This window comes from Leptonychotes weddellii, unplaced genomic scaffold (assembly GCF_054177405.1).
Source record: "Leptonychotes weddellii isolate Sample4059 unplaced genomic scaffold, ASM5417740v2 HiC_scaffold_6129, whole genome shotgun sequence".
Classification (NCBI taxonomy): Eukaryota; Metazoa; Chordata; class Mammalia; order Carnivora; family Phocidae; genus Leptonychotes; species Leptonychotes weddellii.
Genome location: NW_028029875.1, coordinates 1 through 10,416, shown reverse-complemented (window position 1 = coordinate 10,416; position 10,416 = coordinate 1). Strand labels below are relative to the sequence as shown.

At 39.7% G+C, this 10,416-nt stretch overlaps 1 long non-coding RNA gene across 1 annotated transcript; it reads left to right on the top strand.

Annotated features, from left to right (window-relative positions):
- The first annotated feature begins 1,841 nt into the window (after positions 1 to 1,841).
- LOC145719659 (uncharacterized) lies at positions 1,842 to 10,406 on the top strand. Its single transcript, XR_014142531.1, has 3 exons — positions 1,842 to 2,082; positions 2,124 to 4,620; positions 7,090 to 10,406. It is a non-coding gene; the product is annotated as an uncharacterized LOC145719659 (long non-coding RNA).
- The last annotated feature ends 10 nt before the right edge of the window (positions 10,407 to 10,416 follow it).

Sequence of the window (10,416 nt, the reverse complement as noted above, 5' to 3'; positions counted from 1 at the left end):
TTATGTTAATTCCCATACATTACATCATTAGTTCTAGATAAAGTGTTCCATGATTCATTGTTCGTGCACAACACCCAGTGCTCCATGCAGAACGTGCCCTCCTCAATACCCACCACCAGGCCAACCCATCCTCCCACCCCCCTCCCCTCTAGAACCCTCAGTTTGTTTTTCAGAGTCCATCGTCTCTCATGGTTCGTCCTAAATCTTAAGTTTTGACTGTTGAAGCTGTCATAGTTAAGCCAGCCAAATGGTGGCCAAAGCTCTGAGTCTTAATCTGCTTTGGAAGAAGTCTCAATGCTATTGGAATTTACCTGTGAAACTTGCAAAAGTCTTGGCGAAACTCTTGACTTGACTCTTAGACCCATTTCAAACTCTAAAAAAGGAATGGACTGAAAGCTTAAAGCTTCTCTCCTATGTACTCCGTTTTCTTCTCTTCGTTGTAACTGCCTTCTTGGTGATCATCCTGTACTTGAGCATTAAGCAGGGGTCCTGACAAATGACTGGGCAATGCAGTTATTAGTTTCGTAGCATCAGGCCCATCTCTCTGACCTCTCTTCTGTGAAATGCCCATTAAGTGCATCTTGTTTAACGATGAACAGCATAGGACTCTAGGTCTTAACAGCTGTTGTGCAGCTGCCTGTTTAGTATAAAGTCAAAGCCCTTGTCATCAGTCTTACGAGTTTGAACAAAGTCCAGTAAGTGTACATTTAGATGACTGTACTGGGACCTTTGTTCATAGAAAAGAATGATTCCTCCTTCCATATTTGAAAATCTGGGAGGGCTGGTTCTTACCTTCTCTGACTCTGGTACAGTTCTTCTTCTCACATCCTGGGTAGAAGACTGGCTGTTCTATCCCAGACCTTTAGGCTGTGTATAATTGTGGGCTTGAATGCTCAGAATCACCCAGGGAGCTAGACTTTTGGGGGGAAAATTTTTTTAGACTGCCTATTGACACTGGTTATGATAGAGGGTCTCATTTCTTTAAAAAGGTTTTTATTCCGGGCGCCTGGGTGGCTCAGTTGGTTAAGCGACTGCCTTCGGCTCAGGTCATGATCCTGGAGTCCCGGGATCGAGTCCCGCATCGGGCTCCCTGCTCGGCGGGGAGTCTGCTTCTCCCTCTGACCCTCCCCACTCTCATGTGCTCTCTTTCTCTCTCTCATTCTCTCTCTTTCAAATAAATAAATTAATTAATTAAAAAAAAAGGTTTTTATTCCCACTGAAATAAGAATTGCTGGACTGTTTGCATTTGTTGTACAAGAAATACTAAACATTAAAAAAGGACACATCTTCATTTGGGGGTGGGAGGAGGGCAGACAGCAGGGTTGAAATGGAAATTCAAAGCCAAAGAAACTTACAACCATAATATTTAAGATGGGATATTACAGTATTTTTAGTATTGAATCAGTGGAAACCTAAGAATTCTTAGAGGGAAATTCTTAAGGGAAATCAGCAAATAGATATGCTTGGCATTCACTTTTCAAGCTGAATAAACATAAGGGAACTTCTAACACAATTTGGCAAAAGCCAATTGAATTACTCATGTATTTAAGGTCTGTTGCTAGATTTTTTTTTTTTTTTTAAGCATTGCTTTTCAAACTAAGTTGTGATCCACTTGTGGGTCGTGAAATCAAAAATTTTAAGGAATGAAATATAAAATGAAACATGTAGGATAGAAAATATCAAAATGTATCACACGTAGTAAGGGTGGGTAGTTTGTGAAACTCTTTTTTTTTTTTTAAAGATTTTATTTATTTATTTGACAGAGAGAGAGATAGCGAGAGCAGGAACACGAGCAGGGGGAGTGGGAGAGGAAGAAGCAGGCCTCCCGCCGAGCAGGGAGCCTGATGTGGGACTCGATCCCAGGACCCTGGGACCATGACCTGAGCCGAAGGCAGACGCTTAACGCCTGAGCCACCCAGGCGCCCTGTGAAACTCTTTTAAAAATAAACATGTATTATGATTATGATGTAAAACCTAACTCTTATTTAGGTTGTGATGGTCAGTTTCAAAGTTAGGAACTCACTGTTTTAGAGGATACAAAGGTAATTAAAACTCCTTTTTATCAAGGAACTTGAATAACATGTTTTATGCTTGCTACACAGTATATATTTCTTTATGTGGAGCTCAGAAATTCATGCTCCTGATGGTGGTAAGCTTTTCTTTGGGCAAATTGCCAGTGATGGAGGTGGTGATTTCCAGTGATTATTTTAAAATTAGAGGGTCCTTTTAGGGCATCTGTGTGGTTATGCTAAGATTGGAGGTTCTAATATTAAGAGTCATTAATTAAAGTACTTTTACCTTTTGCAAAGACTTTGGAGCTGTATCACAGGTGGGAAAAATCTCATTAATTACTGAACTTGGAAATTGTCATGGTTTTACAGTTTTTAGATTGGGATTAAAAGTGAAGGACTCTCTAATATTCTTGATGGTCACTATTCCTTACAATTTGTAGACAGATGGCACCCCATTTCAGATAGCTTTCTTCCTATTTGAAAGCCTACATCACATCTAAAACTTTTCCAAAATGGGGTTCATTCATTTCTTCCTGATTATTTCTTCCTGAATCTCTGTACCTCATCTTTTTATAGCTCTCCTTCAGGAAACATATAATACCTAGTTGAAGCTCAAGAAAAGCAGTTTAAATGGGAAGTAGTTTTATAGAATTGTCATTCATTCAAGTAATTGCTGTTTCCTATTCTGAAGCTCCTTTCCCAGGGAGAGCAAAGCTTTATACTTTGATCACCAAAGCAGTCTAGTCTGCTTTGTGCTTTTGTTATTGTAGTTTCTTCCAGCCCCCACCAGCATTTATTTTACAACCTGTAACACTACATATTAGAGATACTGCTTAATGGTTTTTTGTTTGTTTTACTGCCCTAGGACTCTGTGTGTTTTCAAGGAAGAAAGTTATTTCAGATTTAATGACTTTTATGTTAGGTTCACTTCTGCATTTGTTGCTTGCTGTCTTTAGGAAGAGAAAGCCAATTTCATTAGGGCAAATGTAGGCTGATTATACTTGTTTGGATGGATATTCTTACAAATGCTTAGCACTTTACTTAGTAGTATGGTGTTTCCTGAGATTCCTGGGTACTGGCAGTTACAGTTTCATGATCTCTTATCTTCAGTTCTATAATCTATAAGGCTCTGAAAATCAAAATATTTCTCTTATTTGGTGGCTTGACCTGATCTGAGCTGACATGAAGCTATTTGCTGCTTTACTTATTCCAGTTAGTGTGAATTTTCCATGTATTTCACTGTAGAAATATTGTTTGATTAGTAGACCCTGTTGAGAGTGTTAATCTAATACTATATTATATACACCATCTTAAACTCCAGAAAACTCAAGTTTTGAAATCTGGCCCATAGGGTTTCTTATGAGGAGTTGTAGATTTGTATAACTATTCTTGGTGAACTTGTTGATTTTATTTTTTATGTATACTGTGAGTGTGGAAATAGGAGAGTAGCCAGTATAGTGACAGGGACTGGGTTTTGGGACCAGATAGATTTGCCATAATAACCTCTTTCAGTTTCATTTTTATCCTCTATAAAATGAACTCGGTGCTAACTTCTCTGAGTTGGTCGTAGTGATTAAATAACAATTTTTTTTTTTTTTTAAAGATTTTATTTATCTATCTGACAAAGAGAGACACAGCGAGAGAGGGAACACAAGCAGGGGGAGTGGGAGAGGGAGAAGCAGGCTTCCCGCGGAGCAGGGAGCCCGATGTGGGGCTGGATCCCAGGACCCTGGGATCATGACCCGAGCCAAAGGCAGACGCTTAACGACTGAGCCACCCAGGCGCCCTTAAATAACAATTCTTGATCAAAATTCTAAGATGTGGGAACAACCTAAGTGTTCATCAATAGATGAATGGATAAAGATGTGGCATATGTGCACGTGGCCGCGCACGCACCCACACACACAGGAATATTACTGAATAATAAAAAAGAAAATTCGCCGTTTGTGACAATACGGAGGGACCTAAAGGTTGTTATGCCAAGTGAAATAAGACAGACAAAGCACCATATGATTTCACTTATATGTGGAATCTAAAAACGAAGAAACAAAAAAAAATAGACACAGATTCGTAAATACAGAGAACACACTGGTCTCTGGTTGCTAAAAGGGAGGGTGGGCAAAATGGGTGAAGGGGATTAAGAGGTACAAACTTCCAGTAATAAATATGTCACAAGGCTATAAGGTACAGCATAGGGAATATAGTCAATAATATTGTAATAACTTTGTATGGTGACAGATGGTACCTGCACTTACAGTGAGCATTTCATAATGTATATAATTGTTAAATCACTATGTCATACACCTGAAACTAATGTAAATTGTATTAGCTATATTTCTATTAAAAATTAATTTCCTCATTCCTTTGTGTAGTCTTATCCTGACAGGGACTTTTTAAACTAAAACTAAATATATGTTATTTATATAACTGAGCGGGGTAGCTATGCTTTTATCCTACCTGTTTTGCAAAATGGTAATCATTGCTTTCTTTCTGCTGTGCTTGGCCCCGTAGGGGAGCATGTAACGTCAAGGTTTAAAAACGAAGTGGAGCGGATGGGTTTTGATATGAACAATGCTTGGAGGATTTCCAACATCAATGAGAAGTACAAGTAAGTTGTATGGGTGCCTGTGGACTGTGTTTCACAGCCAGTACCTTTGCAAAAACCCCAGTTCTCATGTGGTAGAACATTTGAACTTAGACGTATTTTTTTAAATGGAATTTTATTTATTAAATCTAACTGCATGGTCTTCAGGGTACTTCATGAGTCTTCTGTTCCCATTGCTGTCACTGGAGTGGTAAAATGATATGTTGTAGGATTCTGGAATCTTCCTTTCCATCCCCTCCAGACCTCTGTTCTTCCTGGTTCGTGCATTTCCTAGACAATATTGTGTTCTCGTGTAGGCAGGCAGTTTCCATTGGTCTCTTCACCACTTGATGTCACATTGGAGATAGAATCCGTGATCTCACAAGCAGTGATAAAACACATAGAAGCTAGTTTTTATGACTTAGTTTACTCCAGATTCTATGAAATAGGCGTACTATTCTGTTCTTTCTAACTTCATAGCTATGACCATTTAATCATTAAATATTAATGTAATCACTATTAAATATTTCCCATTTCTTGTTTCCTTAAAAGGTGTAAGTACTTTGGTGTGTGTGGGGGGGCAGTTAACTACTATGATTTTGGTGGTCCAGATTTCTATAAAACAAAAGAAAATTGTTCAGGAGATTTAGATTAATACTTTTCTCCTCTTAAGATTCCCTCTAGCAGTTGGAGGCATTAATCATTCTGTTTTTTTTGAACTGCCTCAAATTATGATAGCCATTTTCCTGGTCTATTTGTGGGGTAGCCATCAGAGCATTTCATTTTTCATTGGAAAAACTATAGCTAATTACTGTATGCAGCTCTTAACATGGACATTGGCCGAGGAATTAAGAACCTGGGGTGTTGTGAAGAAATAGGAGCTACAGACCTGTCATACCTTGTCTGTTCTCAGTCACAAGCCAAAGCAGAGAAGGGAGTTGGAGGCTGGAGGCGAGGCATCAGAGAGCCTGAGACTGCCAGAGGCCCTGCTCATATATAGCCCTCCTTTCCTATGCTAGAAACTGCTTATCTACATGTAAGCAGCTAGTATTTGCTAAAAAGGTGACTACTAGATAGTGTAATACTTACAGGACAAGGAATATTGGGTGAAGTCAGAAAACCGAATTAAGCTAAACTTGTTGAAAAAAAAAAGTTCAAAAGCCATTTGGTTTTCAAAATCGCTATTCAATATGGGTTTTAAAAATTAATTTTTGTCTTTGAGTCCACTATTTCTACCTCAAAACCAGTCTTCAGGACATTGAAAAGTTCTTCCTACTACAAAGAAGGAGAGCTAAATTTACTATTAAGTTTTAAACAAGATAAAAGAAGACAAAAGAACAGGACTTGTGGTTAGCATATTAACTATGCTTACAGTGTCCCAGGTCATTTTTAGGAGTTTGTGGGTGTTAAGTTTATAGAGCTACTCTTGGTCGTAGATATTCTCTTGGTCCAGTGGCTTTTAAGTTCCTGATATTTAATCTTCTAGAGATTGAGAACACGATGGAGATATTTAGTGCAGAATGATCAAAACCCCTAATTCCTAAGCTACTTGGTGTTTTCTGCCTCTTCCCCTAATGCATAAGGTAGGCTAGGGCCAGGTGGTGGTGGTGCAGGAGAGGGAGGAATTTGTGTATTTTAAGATTTGGATTAAAGGTCTTCTTGCCTTCACTGTTGAAAAGGAATATTGGGATACCCATAGAGAGACACTGTCCTATAAGTGAAAAACCTGTCAGAAAGAACTGCTTTTTAGGGCACCAGCTTGACTAGCATGCAGTTACTGGCTGCCTCCCTAATGAAAACAGCTTTTTTCCTCCTTGAATATAATTCTGAAGTGTGTTTTATAGAAATTATGATTAATAGCTTATTCACATTACTATCTTGGGTCAGTGGGCCTGTGATTATATATGCAAATGTCCTGACTTATGGTACTGCTTCTGCATACCCATGCCTGCACCTGTTACCTATAATTAGGCCACATCAAAGAATATGTTAGTAATTCTATAAGGTCTTTGGAAACTTGAAATTGTGGGCTTTTGTCCTCCTTCACATGTTTCCCTTTGACAGAAGCCTGGAAGAGTGAGGGAGTCTGATTGAGGTGACAAGACTTTCACTTCTGTAGTTGGACTGTGCACTTTGTGTAGTTAAGAAATTACTTGTATGTTAGTTAATTCAGGGTAACTTCCTGTTGTAACAAAGTAACTGCCTGTGGACTCCCCTTATATCACAGATGTTAAGATCAACAAATTTCCAAAGGCAGCCTAAAGTGGAACAGTCCAAGATAGTGTCACGTGACATATGCATAAGTAAACACCTAAGGCAACTAGTTCTGCTGAGTAGGCCAAGACTCAACTAAAGCTCCTTATTGCCTTTTAACTGGTTCTGGGGTAGCTTGATCAACATCCTTATGCTGGCTCACCTAGTGTCTCTCCCTCTTCTCCCTCCGTGTCTCCCTGTCTTCTTCCCCCACTCCCCCTTTCTCACCTTCCCTGTTAGGCTGTGTGGTAGCTATCCACAGGAGCTCATAGTGCCTGCCTGGATCACCGACAAAGAACTAGAGAGTGTGGCAAGCTTCAGGTCCTGGAAGCGCATCCCTGCTGTCGTCTACAGGTAAGTAAGCCTGGCCAGCCCGAGCCCGGTCTGGTGCTGCTATCCACTGCATGGGGTCTGCTGCTCTGCTGCCGCTAACCTGGGAAGGAAGGGAAGGGTTCAGAGACCTTCCCAGGCAACTGTGTGCTTCCTTTTATAGTTAAGTTCACTCTTCCGGTGACACACCAGTACTTACCGCATCCAGAACACTTGCTGATGGTTCAAGTGATAAGAAAAATTTAATAGGAAAGTGGCTCATCTTGTATTTTAAGATCCTTCTGACATTCTATGGGAAGATAATGTGTTACTGCATTTAGCTTCCGATGTTGGCCTTTGGATTGAGAGAGAGGAGTTCCAGAAAGTGAGAGTTGAGTCATCTGTGATTGTTTTTGTAGTTGAAACTTTGAGACATGAGAGAGTTCTGTTTTGAGAGGAAGCATTTAAAGAAGAAGGCTAGGGCTTGGCTAGATAGAAGATCTTAAAGATCAAAGGCATGAGAGCCAAGGGAGTTAAGTTCTAGAACGGGATGGTGGCGTGATGTTGAGCACAGGTTTGGGAGTTCAGGTCTTTTCACTGATACTCTTGCTAAGGCACCTTGAGTAAATTCCCTGACTGACCTCAGCCTGTTCCTAATTAGTAAAATGGGAATGATGGTCTTACTTTACAGGTATGCTGTGCCACTGAATGAATCTGTAAATATTGGGCTTCCCTAAGCAGTACATGGAGTAGCTTGTATTCCTGGGGGCTGCTTTTATATATAATTCATTGAATAGCTCAGTTCTCAAGGACTCATGTTAAGACTTGAAGAAGTCATTCCCTCTTATTTTGAAACTGTTTCAGATGTCATCTCTTTATGATATTTACATTCTCCATTTCACTTTTCCAGTTTGCAGACTTTTTAGGCTTTCCTGGAATTTGGGCCCAACCAGTGGGGCTTAGAGACTTTAATGCCAGGAAGCATTCCATTGAAATATTGAGGTCGTAGGAAGGGATTTATCTCCTTGTGGAATTTCCACTGAGGTAACCAGCTTGTTCATTTAGTCCACTGATGGCAAATTCTGATGGCCGTCCTGAATAGAGAGAGATGAAAAAGTATTTGTTTCTGGCCCAGTGGAATCCATTAAGTTTTCAATCTCAATTTTCATCACTGTTGTTTTCAGACACCCCTAGAAAAGTAGGTCACCAAATTTACCTATCACTCAAGTGACAAGGATGACACAGGAATTACAGAGCAGGGAAAGCTGAAAGGATTTGCATCTTATCAGTGATCGGCCCAGCTCAAATAGGGGCAGCAGCCAGGGCTGCTCTGTGGCCAACAGCTGTGTTAGATCAGCAGCCCTGGCATTTGTAGGGTTTGCTGACTTTGAGCATCAGGGGGAAGGACTGTCGTTTTCAAAGTACAGGGCTTTAGGTGAATTCTCCTTGTTGGTAGAGAACTCTGTAAATGCAAGTTAAAGAAAAACTTCTTAGAATAAACAGGTGAAACCTTTTTTCCCTTCTAAAATTTATTCTAGAGGGCATGAGCCATGGGTTTTTTTTTCCCAGCCCTTTCTAGAGACCATAGTATATATATATAAATGAAATTTATTTCCAATTTCTCTGAGAAAATCTGCTCTCAAGTTTTTGGTATTAAAAAAAAAAAAAAAAAGTTCTTGGTATAGTCCACACAAAATCAGATAGACTTCTAGGAACTAGCCTCTGTTTTGGAACATGTGTCTTGTATCTCTGAGCCCCAGACTGGGTTGTTAAATTGTTCGGGAGCTTTGTAAGCAGTGTATAGAAGAATGTTTTGGGGATACTCTGCCACTCTCTGCTTTGCCAGCCCAGGTGGCAAGATGATTCTGAATCCAGCATGAATTTAGTTGTCTGTAGACTGCAGTGTTGATTCCTGAAGTTGCTAGCAGCAGTTACTTGACAGCACCACGCTGAACCAGTGCCTGATTAGTGTTTTTTTCCCCACTGTGATGAGAGAATGTTTAATTGGGTTTATCACTGAAGACAGAGATTGCTCTAACACAGTAAGATGGTGCAAAGGGCATCCATCTGTAGTGCAATTCACAGCTCCCCTCTTTGTGTATTGAGTGGTTATTAGAAATTTCTAGTCCTTTAGTGAGCCTACCTAATTAACTTAGGGATAATTTAAATATTTATGTATTTCTGTATGAAATTGAAGCATTCAGTGTTAAGTAGGGCATCTTAATTTTTATACTTTTTCCTGGTTCTGTTTGTTAATATGGTAGAAATGCTCTTTAGTGATTTATTGTATTGTTTTAGTTCTTGATCATGCGGTCGAAAGCATTTTGGAAGACTGCAGAAAACTGCTTATTCCAACAGCTCAGTTTGCAGTCTGGCTGTTAAAATGCATGACCCTTTAAACCCAAGATCCAAGCTGAAGAGTGCCATCTTCTGCTCCTCTTGGGCACTGCTGGGAGCATTGCAGAGAAAGAGGATGCTCAGGAAAGGCCCTGCCAGCCTCTTTTATGAAGGTTTGGCATTGGTCAGCTCTGTTGTTTCCCAGTGCCTATTATATATGCTAGTAGGCATTTTAGGAAATAGGTTTTATTTCCGTTGGGCTCCATTCAGCAGGTGAGCCAATTGAGCATATTGGCAATTGCTTTCTGTTACTTGTCTCTCTGTTCTGAAGGATTTAAAAACTACAAGGAAACTGATGGTTCCAGTGGAATATGGTTCTTGCTGAATTTCATTGATTGCTGGTGAGCTTTAGGATTAGAAACAAAAATTGTTCTCACGTTGTTCCTTGAAGATGACAAATAGATTCAATAGTATGTTTTATTTGAATCTATCTTCTACATATGTGTTATATGTGTGTATGAATGTATCTATTTAGATTTTTTTAAAGATTTTATTAATTTGAGAGAGAACATGTGAGATGGTGGAAGAGCAGAGGGAGAGGGACAAGCAGACTCCGTGCTGAGCTCGGAGCCTGATGTAGGGCTCCATCTTAGGACCCCGAGATCATGACCTGAGCCAAAACCAAGAGTTGAATGCTTAACCGACTGAGTCACTCACCTGCCCCTGTATTTAGATTTTAATGGGAGGTAAGACATGGACACTTCCCCTCTGGGAGATAGAATTGGGGGGCATATAAATTTTTTGCTTACTACTTACTCTTTCATAATGAACTGATTACTTTTAGAACTTTTTAAAAACTACTTCATGATTGTCACAGTTCACCCCTTTAAAGTGTACAGTTTGGTGATTTTTTTTTTTTTT